This window comes from Conger conger, chromosome 17 (genome assembly GCF_963514075.1).
Source record: "Conger conger chromosome 17, fConCon1.1, whole genome shotgun sequence".
Lineage (NCBI taxonomy): Eukaryota > Metazoa > Chordata > Actinopteri > Anguilliformes > Congridae > Conger > Conger conger.
In genome coordinates, this window is record NC_083776.1 from 12524019 (window position 1) to 12541663 (window position 17645).

General features: G+C 43.6%; 1 pseudogene; it reads right to left on the reverse strand.

Moving 5' to 3' along the window:
• LOC133116900 (synaptotagmin-like protein 5) overlaps positions 1 to 17645 on the reverse strand; it is a 45574-nt pseudogene that overhangs the window by 4313 nt on the left and 23616 nt on the right.

A 17645-nucleotide genomic window follows, 5' to 3' on the forward strand; every position in this document is an offset into this window, starting at 1 on the left:
TATCACAACATAATTAATACTGCCAGCATTACATCCTCTATCCATTACATGACATGTTATTTAGCTGACACTTTTATCCAAAGTGACAGGGGACAAACCCCGCTGGAGCAATGTGAGATAAAAGGCCTTGCTCAAGGGCCCAACAGTTGTGCAGATTTGATCATGACTACACCAGGGATTGAACCGCCAACATTGCGGGGTCCCAGTCAGGTAACTTAGCCACTAGGCTACAGGCTGCCCCCAACACAGCACTGTAGCCTTTCTTAGCCGTAAGAGCTCAATCATTGCTGAAATGTCAAAGCTGGCAGTGGTTTGGTGAGGGTGTGTGCTCTTACGGGTCTGTGCGCTGCTTCCTGGTGTCCCCGGTGGCCAGGTTTCGGCACTCCTTCACCAGGATGTTGAGCGCCCCGGTTCTGTAGCTGTAGGTGATCTGGAGCAGGATCTCCCCGCTGACGCTGGCGTTGCCGTGGTCACCGGCCTCGCTGTACACACTGAGCATGCTGTTCAGACTGCTCTGTGTTGTCATGTTAGGAAGAGGGAGAAGTTACACACAAAAACAAACCAAAAATGGGCCCTTTTGGGATTTACTTTTTTTTGTGAGTTAGACCAGTGGTTACGAAAAAGTCCATGATGCGCTGAATGAATAAATACATTTTATGTGACGCACCCCTTATTTTAATTCCAATCATTTGAAAAAGCATAGTCTGAGAACTTAAGCTTAATTATATTCATTTCAAGCGTTTTAACATCCCATAGAAACATTCACAGAGCACCAACTACATTACACATACTGAAACAAGTGCAGGGAATGTCAATGGAGTTCTCATGTGTACGCCAAAACCCACACTGCAAACCCCAAGCCATACTGCGGGATGCTTACTGTCTCTGCGTCCGAGTCCGGCACGTTCAGATTAGCTCCATTTCCGCTCCGAGCTCGCCGGAGTGTACTGGGAGCCAGAGGAGGAGGAGGAGGAGGAGGAGAAAAGAAACCAAACCATGATGAAGAAGAGATCACATGGATGGGAATGGATACCTGCCTTTAAAATGCTTCCTCAGTTGTTTATTTAATTTTTTATTCCTAATCTGGATATTTCTAAATGTATAATTTGGTGCACAGATCCAGCAGTGACAAGGAAGTCACTGACCTGTTTTTCCTTGCCTACATGGTATTACTGGGTGGGGTGGATGCATATATCTTTGTGTGAACAGGCCCTATATTTTCCCCCATCTTGCATGAAAACTGGCATGTCATCTTAGCAGCCTTGCCACTTATAGCTCTAGGGCTCGGGAAAAAGCAGATGACACAGGAAGCTTGTTAATCTTTTTTACTAATTGCCCTGAATGCTGGAATTGGTTTCATTAGTCACTGTCTGTGGCGATAGCATTACTGATGAGTGTAGGCTCAAGACATATTCTCTAGTCCCAAATTAACACTGAAACAAATGTATATCACTCAAAATATGAGGAAAATATAAAATGACATCTTAAGTTTTCCACTTTGGCACAGACAGCTCCAGAGTCAAGGTGAGGTGCTGATAAAAGATACACTCTGTACCCAAGATGTCTGCTAAATGCAGTAACTGTCAGGTCTGCTTTTTGTGCTGTCTGCATTTCTCTATTCTCCCTTTTCTATCAAAGTCCCAAGTGTTTAGCCTTTTGTTACCCTCTGTGACCACCGTAGTCTGTCTTCCTATTAATTCCCACTAATTCATCGCACCTGTTCTTCATTCAGTGTCTCCACCTTGCACTCCTTATATGTATTTCCGTCCTGTCCTTCTGGCATGTCTCTCACCTGTTTCTCATTGTCTGTTTATCAATTTTGTATTTATACCTGTCCTTTTCAGCTTCTTGGCGCTAGTTTGTCTTCTCCAGTTTCCCGAGTCTGCCCTTGTATTCTTTTCCCCCGTTTTTCTGCACCCTGATTTTGGGGATTTTTTTGTTTTTATTTTTTCGGCCTGGTTTTACTCTGTGTTTTTGGATTTTGTTTTGGATCTTCCCTGTGCTCTGTTTTTGTCATCCCCGAGTCTGCTCTCGGTTCCCTCTGCCGGTTCCTGACAGGAACGCAGAGCTTGCAGATTAAACGGACTTAACCAGAAAGTGACATGTGCTTCTAATTATGATGGTTTGGGTGAAGCCACACTGTAACTCCTGGATAGAGATTCTCCTGGCCTGTGTGGATTTAGGGGTAGGCTCACCACAGACGAAGCACTCGTCACGCTTCTGTGGGCCAGCATCAGGGCATCAATGTCTTCAGCGGTGTCATTTTCTGAGTACTCCTGAGAGCAATACAAATAAATAAAATTGAGGACATTAAATATCAAATATAATATGGACTGGAATTATTATAATGGATGTGTAGTATTAGATAACTGATGTGTTGAGATTAAGGTGTGGACATGTGTTCTGTTAACTCTACTTAGTGTAAATAAAGATCCTATCAAGAAGATGGGAACCAACCATTGCTGTGTATCTAATGCAAGGCAAATTGAAATGGCCATCTCTGTTAGATTTGATGCTGTTCTCACAAAACCTACTGCCAGAGCTTGTTTCTCCACTGAGAGCTCAATAGTACGAGCTGGTGAACTTTAGATGGTTTTAACTAAAGTGTTTACATTAGACCAAAATCTAAGCCACTCTTTGCACCAGAACATCCCTTGACTGTTATATAGAATGTATTGTAGACATCAACTGCCATATGTGGGCAAATGGCTATAAAAGTACAGAAAGTACTAACAATGCATAATATCAACTTGGAAATCCCTTTATTTATTAATGTTTTACTAATGCTAACACTTAATAAAGCATCTGTGATAGCACCATAATCTACAGTGCAGATTCTTTTTTTCACAGGGAAAGCACTAGAGGCGGCTTTAAGTTGTGAGTTTCCATGGTGATGCCTTTGGCTATTTAGCAATAGAGACATAGCCCTAGAGATATACGGTGTGATCATGTTTGTGGGGTTTAACACCTGCTGAGAGCACACAGTGAAGACAGATGATGTGCTGCATCACATGTGAAAAAGCACCCAAGGGCTACTCTTAAAAAGGGTGATGACAAATGGCAGCTTATCTTATAGCTGACCTTTTAAAATGTACATTTAATTTGGAGCCCTGGGCCAGTTTTCAAGTCAAGTATCTCCAGGAGTGTTGTTCCAGGATCAGGCATCCCCTTGTACAATATGCTAACCTTATCCATCATAAGGTAACAGGCAAAACTAATCCTATCAGATACAAGAAACTTTAGAAATAAAAGCTCTTGCATTCAGCATTACGTGGCAAAGATTCCGAGTGCTTTGTCAGCCAGTTCAATCCTTTTCAAACTCTACCTTAGTCCACCCTCCTGATTTCCCCCGCCCCTCCTTTCTGATATCCCTATCCTTGTCTAACCCCCCCCCCAAAAAAACCCCCACAAAATTTGCACTTATGATGACGACTATGTTTAGAACAGCATTCCATGTGTATTTTCCTAGTTCTGGATGTGATGCTTTGCCTTGTGGTAGAACCTATGCACTTGTAAGTCACATCTGCCAAATGACAAAAATGTAAAATGTAAATGTAAGTACATCAAGTCTGGCTGTCAAGCCAAGTCAAGCCAGGTCAAGCCCGTCCTGATGTGTGGCTGACACGTCTCACATCAGATCCGTCACTTTCTCTGCCTCAGTCTCACAGAGCCGTCCCAGGTGATGGGTGTGATGCCAGCATGATGCTTCTCCATAATGAAATATGAAGTGACCAGAGCTGCCATTCATTATTTGTGAGTTCATGATTTGAAAAGTGACATTTTGATTGGTTAAGACTAGTACTTTGAGTACTACTCTCAATGACTGGCCTATATGTCTGTAGTCCTCACATGCAGGGGAACATCGTGTTACTGCGCGTTACAACACGTTACTCACGCCATCGTTCAGCTCCCCGGGCACCGACCGACACCTCAGGCTGAGTGCGTCGCCACTCGGACCGGTACCAGGAGCACCCAGGTCCATTTGGGACTGACTGCGGTCTAACAGCCCACACAGACACAGACAGAGAGAGAGAGATTTTGTTTGTCCGAACAAGTGGACTGCATTTATATACCGCTTTTATCCAAAGTGCTTTACAATTAATGCCTCTCATTCACACACGGTCGTCACACAGGCACCTGCCACGCTAGGCACCAATCAGCTTGTCGGGAGCAATTGGGGGTTAGGTGTCTTGCTCAGGAACACTTTGACAGACCCAGGGCAGGGACAGTACCAGACAATCAATCTTACCTCCTGAGCTAATGACCCCGAGTGTCACATAAAAACATAACATAACATAACATAAAATAACGGTGAGAACAGGCCATTCAGCCCAGCAATGCTTGCCTTTTCCCATCACTAAAGTGTACCTAATGCTTAGTTTGGCTGAAATCTAAATAGTATCAAGCACCGTTTCAAGCCTGATCTTGAAAACCCCCAGTGTTTCAGCCACCAATTATAATATAATAGTGTGAAGAAAATGATTAAATCACTGCAGTACAAACATTTTTTTGTAATGGGCACAAGAAATGAAGTCCATAGTCTGGGGTTCTTAGAAACAAACACTATTACATGCGCTACATATGTCCATAGCATAAATTATATATAGGGACAATATATATATTGTGAAATATGCTAAGCAACTAATAGCTTAGAATAGCTGAGCAACACTAATTAGAGTTGCTACAAATCCCTTGCATATAATTGGTTCCATTAAAACACACTGATTGAAGCGTGTTGGGGGGTGGGGGGGTGGGGGGGGTGGGGGGCTTGGTGGAGACAGAAACGCAGACAGACTCTTTGTTTCTCTGAGAAACCAGCAGGAAGGTCCCTGTTCAAGAAAGGCAACTGAATTTCCATCTGACTGCAGTCTCTGGTTTTCTCATTAGCGAGGGCTTAACGGCTTAGCCTCACAGAATTCGCTGTGTGGGCCGGTCTTCTTGCTGCTCAATGACAGATTCATTAGCACAATATTGCAGGTCTGCTTGCAACCCAGAAACTGCATCTGATGTGAAACATCCACCTTAAAGCCAGACTTCACACACTTCACCACAGAATGCTTCCCCAGACAGGCAAACCATCTAATTTTAAAGAAATTAACCAGTAATGTCATGGTTCGTTGGTCAATACAATAAAGTATCATAAGAATACTTTAAAAAACTTCATTATTTAAAATATGTATACCATATTTAGATTTGCAGAAGTAAAAGGAGAGGCTGAAAAAAAGGTTAACAGGACAATCCGGGGGCAGTTCAGAGTGGGCGGGGTTCACCTGCCGTCGCCATGGTGATACCTGAGGATAGAGAGTCTTTGGACACAGCGATAGCAGGAGTGCCAGGCTCCATCTTGTGGTGCGCGGGGACCCCGCCGTCACTGCGGTGGGAACCAGCTGTGCTCTCCGCCCCGTCAGGCTGAGGGTAAACGCAGCAGTGTTAAAACTGTGACCGTGCCCATCTGGTGCTCTGATCACAGAGTGGCACATGGCAGACTCTCAGAGATACCGTACCACCCTCAGAGTTACAGAATGATTCAGGAGACAAGCATTCGATGGAATTAAGTCACAGTTTCATTGATAAAAAAAGTTGAAATAGAAATGAGAGGCATATCTTTGTACTATTGCTAAAGACAGTCAACAGTATTTGATGAAAGAACAGATGAAAGATAGATGATAGATACAATAAAATACAGTGCATCACCAAAAAGATATATTGTCCAAAAAGCCAATCTAGAAAAAATAATTAAAGTTTGAATGACACCAACAATAACATTAATTGAAATATTGGTCATTTGCAGCTATTTATGGTTATGGTGACATTATATTTCCCACCAGTGACAGAATGTGAAATAATAGCAGCATATTTTAAGAATTCATCAACTTCCTTTATATACAAATAACATACATCTTATCTGTAGATCTTTTAAATAAACTGTAGGAATACAATCAGAATCCTGACATACAGAATTTGTGTCTGAATTGACATGTGTGTTATTATAGTTATTTACACTACTTTGAACACCTATTTGGTTGGTGTGTAGTGGATACATCCCTCTGTGATAATGTGTGGTTATTTAAAAACATTTCTGCCACTTTACAGTCACTTTAAATACAAACGTGTCTCTATGGAAACAGCAGTTGAAGTCGTGCCGTGTGTAAACCCAGGAAAGCTCCAGGCTGCTTACCCAGTTCCGCACCCTCTTGCTATAGCCCGAGTCTGTGCTCTGCTTCCTGGGGCTGGACGACCTCCCGAGGGTCTGGGAGCGGAGGCTGCTGGGTATTGTAGGCAGCTCCGAAGTTTCCACAGCAGCACAGTGCCCCCTGTTGGCCAGAGACAGATATGACGGCATGCACACCTTAGCTCCATGAAGCATACAATAAATGTTTAGAGTACCTCCTCTAATCCCTGTGATTTGTATTGTATGCTTCAGCACTACTCTTTTTATTGACTTAGTAAGTATTCATTTACTTTTATTGACTTAGTCTCTAACTTACTATTATTGATTTGTGGCATGAATCAAGCTGGGGTCTGAAACGGTGTGTTTCCCAGATGATTCTGATAGTTTCAGGTTCACACCTCAATTTGGGGTGACAGCTAAATTGGTACCTGCCACTCCCTGATTAGAGTAATTGTTTTCTAGTGAACAATAAAACCTTTGATTGGTCTGTGATTGGCAGACACTTCTATATCCACTTTTGATACAGCAGGGACAACGATGAAAAAAAAAAATCTTGACCTTTTCTGTTCTTAATGTCAAAGAAATCAAATCAAATACTTGTGATGTTTGTTCTCCCATCGATACTAAATGGGGCGACATGGCTCAGGCAGTAAGAGCAGTCGTCTGGCAGTCGGAGGGTTGCCGGTTCGATTCCCCGCCCGGGCGGTGTCTAAGTGTCCCTGAGCAAGACACCTAACCCCCAAATGCTCCTGATGAGCTGGTCGGGGCCTTGCATGGCAGCCAATCGCCGTCGGTGTGTGAGTGTGTGTATGAAGAAGCATCACTTGTACAGCGCTTTGGATAAAGGCGCTATATAAATGCCTGCCATTTACACTGGCTGGTGTGTAGGCCCCAGGTTTGGGGGATGTTCTGGCCTTGCCTGTGTGTGTGAGGGAGGCCTTGCCTGAGTGTGTGAGGGACGTGGTCTTGCCTGTGTGTGTGAGGGACGTGGTCTTGCCTGAGTGTGTGAGGGACGTGGTCTTGCCTGTGTGTGTGAGGGACGTGGTCTTGCCTGTGTGTGAGGGACGTGGCCTTGCCTGTGTGTGAGGGACGTGGCCTTGCCTGTGTGTGTGAGGGATGTGGCCTTGCCTGTGTGTGTGAGGGACATGGCCTTGCCTGAGTGTCTGAGGGATGTTGTCTTGCCTCAGTGTGTGAGGGACGTGGCCTTGCCTGTGTGTGTGAGGGACGTGGTCTTGCCTGCGTGTGTGAGGGACGTAGTCTTGCCTGTGGGACTGGGGTGTGGAGCTACTGCCCAGGTTGGGAGCGGAGCCGGGCCTGGGCTCCCGGTCCCGATCGCTCTCTGCTCCCAGCGCTGCGCGGCCTGTCCTCTTGTCTAGAGGCATCCTGCATGAGGTCACAGTAGGCACTGCTGTTAGTGCGCAGGAACAACACTGAGCAGATAGTGGCACTGCTGTTAGTGCGCAGTAACAACACTGAGTAGATCGTGGCACTGCTGTTAGTGCGCAGGAACAACACTGAGCAGATAGTGGCACTGCTGTTAGTGTGCAGTAACAACACTGAGCAGATAGTGGCACTGCTGTTAGTGCGCAGGAACAACACTGAGCAGATAGTGGCACTCCTGTTAGTACGCAGGAACAACACTGAGCAGATTGTTTCTGTTCACCTCCCCAGGGACAGTGGATAAAAATCTACTCAACAGCTAACTCTCTGACATCCTGTGCTACTTTACATCACTTAAATAAAATAGACTCTCTTATCTGAAATGTTACTGAATGTGCATTGTCCCTGTTAGGTAATTTATGTGAAACTCAAAACTTTCCCAGTTGTCATGTTGAGTGCAGTGATGGCAAAGCAAGGAGTCATGTTGGCATTTGATTCCCAAAACTAGATAATACTTGACAATATCTGACTAGACCAGACAATGAAAATAAGATAGCTGTTTTCATAGTGGCTTTATTCTTAAGCACTTTATGTCTCAGGGAAATCACATCATGCAAGTGTAGAAAAACCTTAATGTTGATTGCTAAATCTCAATCTCACTCTGCACCCTAATGGGGCCCCTCACCCTTTCCTCTTGGCCATGTCTGGTGCTTTTTGGGGTGTGCTTCTGCTGGACTGGGGCGCACTCCTGCTAGACTGGGGTGTGCCAACCCTCTCCTGTGCTCCTGCATCAGAGCGGATGGTCTCATTGTCTGCCTTCCCGTCACCTTGCCAAAACAAATGTGAATCAAATCAAAAAGCAATTCAGTACCTCTATACACACACACACACACACACACACACACACACAGACACGAACGCACACACAAGCACAAACACGCACACACAGACACACACACAGACGCAGACACACACACACACACACACACATACACAGGTCGTATACGTACGACCTGAGACCTCAAACCGGATCTCACTGCCCAGACTTCAATATCTGGTTATTAGTATGGTGTGACTGGAACAGGAATAAGAGCCATTTCTCAAAATGCCATCATATTAGGGTTTCACTCAGACCTGGGAAAGAAGGAGGAGACCTCAGCTGCACCTGGAATAACCCGGTTCACTCGGATGATGTGCTGGGCTCTCACCTGGGGGACAGTACAGGATGGACTGCTTCACCACGTCACTGCTCAAAACGCTCCCCTGGGAGAACCTCCTCGACCGTGCCTCCAGGAACCACTCACCTGTCACTACCTTCAGCTGCCTGCCAATCACAGAAGACAACACTGTGTGGTCAGGCAAAGGAAGCAGAGTACACTAACAGCTTATGACAAAAATGCCATCTCATTTTAGCTACTTTCACACTCTGAACAGTGCTGAATTACATATCTGTTCTAGCAGTTAGTGGCTTCACTTGTTCACACAACCAATAACTATCCATTATTCTAGTGGGTTGACAGCGTTCACACAAGGTAGTGATTGATGATAAGCTAATTGTTGTCTAAACAAGCCCAGTAAGCAATAATTCTGGTAACTCTTACCATTGAAGTCAAAATTGTTAAGATTGTTACGTAGTGATGAAAGGTGAATCATAAGAGTCTACATCCTGCCATATTTTAATGTATATGTAACACTTAAGGGGACATTAGATACTTTTTGATAACTAAATGACATGGATGTTTGACAGTGTGTATTCCATAGATAGTTAATAAGGAAAATTATGTATTTGGTGCACATGGTGCATATAATTTTTCTTTATTTTTAGCAGGAGCCAATGTAGTAAGAGGTAAGAGTAAGAGCTTGATCGAAGTTGTGGAGTGACATTGGTTCAGGCGGTAAGAGCAGTCGTCTGGCAGTCGGAGGATTGCCGTTTCGATCCCATCCTGGGTGTGTCGAAGTGTCCCTGAGCAAGGCACCTAACCCCCAAATGCTCCTGACGAGCTAGTTGATGCCTTGCATTGCAGCCAATTGCTGTTGGTGTGTGTGTGAATGGGTGAATGAGAAGCATCAATTGTACAGCACTTTGGATAAAGGCGCTATATAAATGCTGACCATTTACCAAGATGATTTGATTCACTTGCAGCTCAGGGTGTGGTAACTGGCTGACTGGATAACTTACCTCCTAGTGGTGGTTATGGGTATGAAAGCTGAACAAGCAGCAACCGTGATCCACCCTGGGTAGTGTGGTTTAGTCAGTCACCATTTTGTGTGTTTCTTGTTTGTGTGGGTGAATGCAATTTTTCAGGGTTATTATTTGGGGTTATATAAGCAGCAGAACCCCTCATAATTATTTTTATTTTGTAGAGGCATTTGTTCACTGTTAGTATTGAAGAGGCATATATTAGTTATCGTTAAGTCTTCCCTACTCTTACTTTTATTTTATGTGGCTTAGAGCTGTTCCTCAGGCTACTTCCAGCAGAAGATTAAGTTTGAGAAATGGTACCGCTCCAAGCTGTTGCCTGAGGAGGAGTTAGAAAGGACAGGGCTCCCAAACTTTTGCACAGGGCCTTTTTCCTTTTTTATTCTTGTTATTATGTTTACCATTTTACCATTTAGAGGTAAAACATTATTCTGTTCTGTTCTGTATCTTCTGTTCACCAAGATATTAATTGTAAAAGGCTTTTTGATCAGGGGTGCCCAAAGGTTTTTATAAGTCCTTGGAAAGTTCAACTTTCCCTGCTGGGAATTTTCAAATCCCCCTTTTCAGAAAATCTAAGACCATTTAATTGCGCATATGAAATAATTTCTGCTTGCGTTTTGGAAAACAAGCTAACATGTCCTGCCCAGTACTGTCTGTTTGCAGTTTGTTTCTTGGACGCGCACTCTCTGAATTTAAATGAGGGATACGGACAGGGAGCAGCTCCCCAGTAGAGCGCTCTGAAGGAGGGCCGGGGGTCCAGGGGCCGGGGGGGTCCAGGGGCTGGGGGGGTCCAGGGGCCGGAGGTGGACTCACGAAATCTTGGCGCAGACGGAGCACTTCCACCTCCCTGCGGCGGGAGAGACGCAGCACGCCGCGCAGACCCGCTGGCCGCAGCCCTCGCAAAGCTCGCCGCGGTCGAAGATCAGGCCCAGCGGCCTCTGGCAGCGGCCGCACTGACGCTCGCTGGCCTCCGGGGGGTGCTGCGCCCCTTTGTGCTTGATATCCTGCAGCTCTGTCTTCAACTTCCTGCCGCCGTCAGGGATGGGAAAAAAAAAAAGGTACAATAGGTAATTTCAGACTTCTAACGGTCAATAGAGGAATCGCAGCAACAAACACCCTCAAACCACAACGCTGTTTATCCCTCCCCCTTCTCTGTGAACGCACTGGCATTGAATCTCCCCCCCCCCCCCCCCATGACATTGGGCGTGGCAATTAGAACCAATTTTAAACCTTGAACTATTGTACAGCTATACCATGTTTTGGTACAGAGTGTTGGTCTTTCAATTGTATATTTTGAAACCTGAATTTAAGGACTATAAACACAGGCGGAGGGTGAGTCAGTGAGCCCTTTTCAATGATAGGAAGGGATTCACAATGGTCTTGTAACAATGTTTTAACACAAATATCTTACCTATTGTACCTTTAATACAAAATACCTCCCGGATAAATGTATCTATATAATACAGTCAGAATGTTGGCAGTGAGGGCGGCTTTGCAAGTGGCAGTGAAGCTATGCATCGCATGCACATTAAACTATTTCAGATAAATGGGGTTGGAGGTGCACCCGAGAGGATTTCAACCTGATAATTTGCCTGGATTCAGGGAATGGCCCTTAAGTGCCATTAAGAACATACCCAATCTGATCTCCATCACTGTGTTCCAGTAAACTGACCTGACCCCTGGATTCAGCCAGCCCATAACATACACCATAAAGGCTTTTTCCCTTCCGAAAAATTGCATATCCCACACAAATGCACAACCTGCTAACCCACAAACTGCATTCACCCACACAAACAATGTTTCTCTTTCTCTCTCTTATACACAATCAAGCATTTCTCTCACACAGCAGACATGCAGTTGTGGCTCTACTTCTTGGTCCTTACAATTGACCTTAGGGGAACCTGAAAAATGCACATGATAACTGCTTTTTATCTCTCTTGCCCTCACACACACACCATTTTAACCTAGTGCACAGTAATAAAACAGTACACTGACACCGCACATTGCAAACACACCCTTAGCTTACCGCACTCTCTTCTCTTCCAGGTTCCTCAGCTTCTCATCCTTCTGAAGCACATCCAGGATCCTCTCCCTCTCATGATCCAGGAGGAAGGAAAGGTTGAGGGCCTCGGGAGTCTTATCCATCTTCCGAAAATCCAGCTCAGTCCCAGCCTCCACAGAGGGGTGGAAGAAGTTTAAATGGAAAGGGATCCCCTTCGGGACAGATTGTCAGGTGGGGCAATCTCTGGTAGGCATAGCAGTCCTTCAGGCTGTGCTGTGGTGACTCGTCCATACATTATTACATTATTATTTACTCAACAGATGTCCTGGGATATACTACTAATACCTAGAAATGTAGGTGAACAACCTTCGCTGAAGTGTACAACAGCTGTAAGCCCCCAGCGCTTTGATGTTACAACCTGAGTTACAAGTTCAGCTTCTAGGCCACTGTGGTGTAGAACTGTCCCTTGTGTCTGGCATCTGGTTATGATGCCATGGTCTCTCGCTCTTTCGTTGGTTCACATGCTCATGGGAAGTCTTGCCATCTTAGGGACTCACACCTTCTTCAGAGATTCCTCTCCAGTGGTTCTGGTTGAGCACAAGCACAAAGAACACCACCATCGTTAACTTTACACAGCTATTTTTCAGCAAATGTAGTTTTTCTTTTTTCTTTAACTCTGGCCATTTCATGTTCTTCCTCCATTTTGATCCGTGTATGTCATGGTGGGAGGTTATTCCCGCTGTTGCTTACGAGAGGGCCAAGGATCATTGGTTCCACCTGTTCCTCGTTAGCACCAGGGGAATTACCTCCCTGAGAGTATTTAAGACCAGCGGGCACTATCTTTCAGTGCTTTTGTGTTCAACCGTACGCCCTTGACACAAAGCCGGTAAAGCACCTGGTAGACTCTGCACTAATACGAGTCAGGTTCGGTGCTGGTGGGTTATTCGCTAAAAGAATTAATGAGAAAAGGTCATGAAGGCATTCAGCTGAGAGTGTGTATGTGCTGTCGCCTTCCTCAAGGGTTTTGTTTTTCTTTGGACTCGTGTGAGTCGGCGGTAGAGGGACGGTGTCCCCGGTACATGTATTTTGGTTTACGTTTTGTCCCGAGCTGCGTCTCAAGGTTTTTATTTTCCTGCCTGGCTTTTTTCTCGCCCGGTTGTATTTTATTTTTGTTTCTCGGTCTGTGACCATTTGTGCCCAGCTATTGGCACATATCCTGAGTTATTGGTTCACCCTGTTTGTTAAGGGTTGTTTTCTGTTTCCCATAACCGTTTTTGGGCTATTTCTGTTTCCCCTTTATAAGATTTGTGTTGTTAATTTCTTTTCCGGGAGAAGTCCTTCCCGTGGCTGTGTACCCCTATCTCTGTCTACTGGGTCGTAGTGAGGAACACGCTCGCATGTTAGTCTAGAAGGGTTCTAGCATTGTCGCCCCTGGCTCTCCGCCCCACTCGCCACCTTACAGTGTATTTCCAGAAAAAAATATTTATTAATATTTACACTACAAACAGAAGTCTCCACAACTCTTTCACAAGCCATTCCCTCACTCCCCTAACACGCCCACTTACAGTAAGAGTGTAATGTCAACAGACTCAGAACTAAGACACATGAATTTTGGCAAAAAGTCATTTTTTCCTGACTTCTTAGTTTATATTTCCTTCTGCAAAATTAAACCACAGGCCTAGAGTGAAATGCAAGGACCTTGATTTGACAGACAGAGCCTTTCCTTTTAAACAGAAGGCAGGACCGTGTTTCTTTTTCCAAGAGGCCTTCAAACATGTTCATCTTTTCACATCGTAGCTGCATTCACCATACTCTGCATTTCTGAGTTATTTTTAAATGTTTCCCTTCTTTTCATGACCTTATGTTCAGTCATTTAGCAGATCTCCTTATTCAGAGAATCTTAAAAATGTGCATACACAAAGCTTTAAGCAAACAGCAGAGACAAACCCAAGTAATAGGCATAACAGCTGACAGTAGGAGTCATTGCACCAACATTGACAATATGTGCAACACATAGTATACTGTAGGCGTATGATGAAGTAACAAATGTGTGTGAGCATACAATGTTAAATATAGCATAAGCAGAGGCAGTTATCCCAGAATAAATGCAGAGCTCATCTTTTATTGAGTAAAGATGCAGAAACGGGTAATTGTTCAGTATTGGGTGGAAAATGGAAAGTGACATGTCTATGTTTAAGTGTAATGAAGTTTTGAAATAAAACGCTTTTTCCCTGCACTATAAAAATGTTATCCTTGCACTTTACTTTCAATCCCTTACGGCCATTGGTTATGTTGAATGAGACTATGGCCAAGTTGCTTCATGGCAACAAGTTACTTTGAAGGTCAGGTGCAAAGAATTGATCTACAACCACTACAAAATCATCACCATGGTCACAACACAACAGACCAATCACTCACAAATGTTCATATATGGGCAGGAGTTACATTGACAGTTCTTTTCAGACTGCAGGTGTTAGCTTTGTGGGGATGCACTGTAAGTAAACTCAAGCTTATTGACAAGTCCTCTTTCAAGGCCTCATCACAAATGATGAAAAAAGGTAGAAATATTTATCAGTTGAAGTCTCTATCGACCTTGGCTCTCTGGTGCCCTGTGTGTTCGACTCATCCATAATAATTTTCAGTTTGTGCATTTGTTCTCCCCCTCTGTCCGGCTGACGGCTTTTCTTTTAACCTTGTGCTTGCATACATTTCAGTTAATTAAGAGCTCCAGCCATTGATTTCACAACAATCTCTATGAATGCCTGTTCACCATAGACTGAAAATATAATTATCACGTGACTCAATGCTGTTTTATACAATAGAAAATGATTACTGTGATTGGCATGTGAACTGAATGTCACTGGATTTTAAATTTAATTAAAAGCAAACTATCCATCCAATTATCAAGTCATATTACAGTAAACTGAAACAAGATTGAAAAGAAGATGGGTTGTTCTTCTTCAAACCAAAGCAAATAGCTCATCTCATTACCAGTTATATTACAGTCAAAGGGAATGATTACTGTTGTAGATTATTGGACCACTGCAAGCATGGGCAAACAGGTCCATTTTCTTTCGACCAGTCTCTATCTGTTACCCTCCCTGTCTAAACAAAAAACTAATATTATATACTCTCTCTCTCTGTTCTTGTTAGAAAAGAGAGAATGTTCTCTCTCTTGTTCTTCTCCTAGTGAGTAGTCACGTTGTTTTTATTGCAAAAATAAAGCACCAGTAGATGGGATTGAGACTAGAATAAATGGTTTCCAGGAACGCTACAGCAGGATAGAGAATTGCCATGCATTATCAAAATATGAGCTAGAAATCTGTCAGGACTGGAGGATTAAAACTCACTTTTGGGCTGTAGAAAATATTGTTCTTTCCCTTTATGGGAAGGTAAAAAGTCAGACGAGCTTACATCATTTATGAGTGTTAAATTTTGCATTGAGGACTTCAGTCTAAAAGCAAAACGGTACAGAGTAGCTTTAATATAAAAATTCAGTCCTGCGGTCTGGTCAGGTCAGCTGCAGGGAGAGGCAGGGGGATGCACCAGACCCAAAAAGACACAGAGAGGGAGACTGCTATAACTACATTTGGATTAGGGTATTTATTTGCTCTTCTTCTTTAAACAGAAAGAACAGATCAATATACACCACACCACAGGAAATTAATAGATTTTAGCAGTAACAAAGTGTGAGCAATTTAAAAAACAATTAATTTCCAAGGGGATACTCTAAGAGGACTATGAATTTGGACAAAGTATTCAAAATATGAAAAAAATAGGGATACTTACTGTAGACTGATATGCACTGACATACAATAAGTCCCAGTGCTTTTTAGACCATCACTGAGAATAGACACGGTTCATTTCAATGTTCTGTTCTAACTGCCTCTATAGGCTGACTGTATACATTTGAGCAGTACGTCTGAAATGCATGCACAATACAGTAAGTCCACCAATTAAGAGAGCACAGAAAGCATTTATTCACAATTCATGTTCACTCAACAAAGTACTGTATGCAGAAAATACATACATCATCGCATAAAAAAATTAATAACTGACCAAACTCGTCTTGGACCTGAGAGGCTGAGACTATGCTAGCTATTTTTCCACATCTACAGAGAACTCAATTATGATGAGACGCACAACCCGGAAAAACAGGAAATGAGAGGAAATAAACAAATGGTGTGGGAACAATACAGTCAGCCTTCCCGCCACTCTGAATCAGAAGCCTATTAAGATTTTTAGTGCTCTTTAATTAGGCCGACTCCGGGAAATGCCGGCATGTTCTTTTCTTTGCGCATGGGCTTTGATTTCAGCAAAGGAAGCAGGGGAACAACACTGGAGAATGCTGGAGATATACTGCACTATAAGGGCTGTTATGATAGCAGGGGACCAGAGACAGCCTGTTACCCATGTCAGGTTTGACACTGGTTTTACACTCTTCACTTTCTTCAGTGGTACCCCCCCTGGGGTATGATTACAGCAAACCAGGCCATACTCTGACCATTACTCAAATCATTTCTTTAAGGAGTGCTTTTGGGAAATTTATGAAGTGTAAATGTCGAGCGAGAGAGGGCACGTTCACATGATGGAGGAATTAACGCTACACGTGAGGGTATGATTTAAACTGCTGTGCCAAAGGTAATCCATAACACTAAAATTCCACTTTACACATTGAGATGTCCAAAAGTAACATCAAACAGATCCAACCACTTTTTCAGGATGGCCTGGCTGCACTCTTATTCTGTCAAAGCCAACCCATTATGGATTTAAGCGCCTATCTACAACATTAAAAGGGCAATACATGAAAGCATTAAAAGGGCATATACCCTGGGATGAAGGTTGGCATATCAATTTTAGTGAATACTGAACTCGCCAAACTGTGAAGAAAAAAATTATAATTTCATCTTAAATCCCAGCCTGTATGTAATATTAATGCTTTTGTGCTTTGATCAAATTTAAAACCCAAGGGGAATTATTTCAGCACTGGCTTTCAGTTGACTTTCTGCTTATTGAAAAACCAAGAGTAGAAAACCAGGAGTACTAAAGTCACATAATAAGGCCAAGGTTAACCGGATGCGAAGGCAGCAGTGGGGTGCGTTAAACCCTGAGGTACGCGGTGTGCAGCCCAACAGTCGCGCGAGTGACTCCGTCCTCTGCCTCTCGCCGAGCCTCAGACGCACGCAGAGACCCTCAGGGCATCGTTTGTTCTAGCGGAGACTTCAGCCGTGTCTGGATGAGGAAATCACAGGAAGGTTTATAATAACGGCATAGCAACAGCACCCGCGAGAAGCCATGAAACGCGTGTGAAACGCGGGCGTAAACATGCAGAGAGACTGCATTTTGAGCGCTGCAGCAGTGATTTGTATGGTGGATAAAACAGAATTCTTCAGATCTATGACAGCTTCTCCAGAGAAGCTACTATTAATTAAAAATTGGACTGGAAGGTTTGGAAAGCTGCAGCAGATCTGTTCTGCTGTCTTCCCCTTGTCTAAAATGACATTAAACGGCCTGAATGCACAGTAGATTTGATAATGTGCAGATACACCTATTTCAAATGTGCTTCTGCATCAGAGTATGTGCGTGTATGTATTTTTATTTGTGTGTGTGTATATGTTTCCCCTTTCCCTCTCAGTCAAAGCCACCTGTAAATGTCACTGTATTTTTGAGAACCGACAACTCTCTATGCAAAATAAAAACATTTTGAGCCTAACTGCTATTGGAGCACTCATGCTTATTTGCACTTGGATTAGTAAAACTTGGGAAACTTCTCGGCTAAGCCACAACGTTTTTTATTCCAATGTGCTAAAATGGCCTTTTTCAATTACTGCTATAACAAATGCAAAATGGTGTGCGGAACCAAAATAGCCACAGCAGAATGAGATGCATGG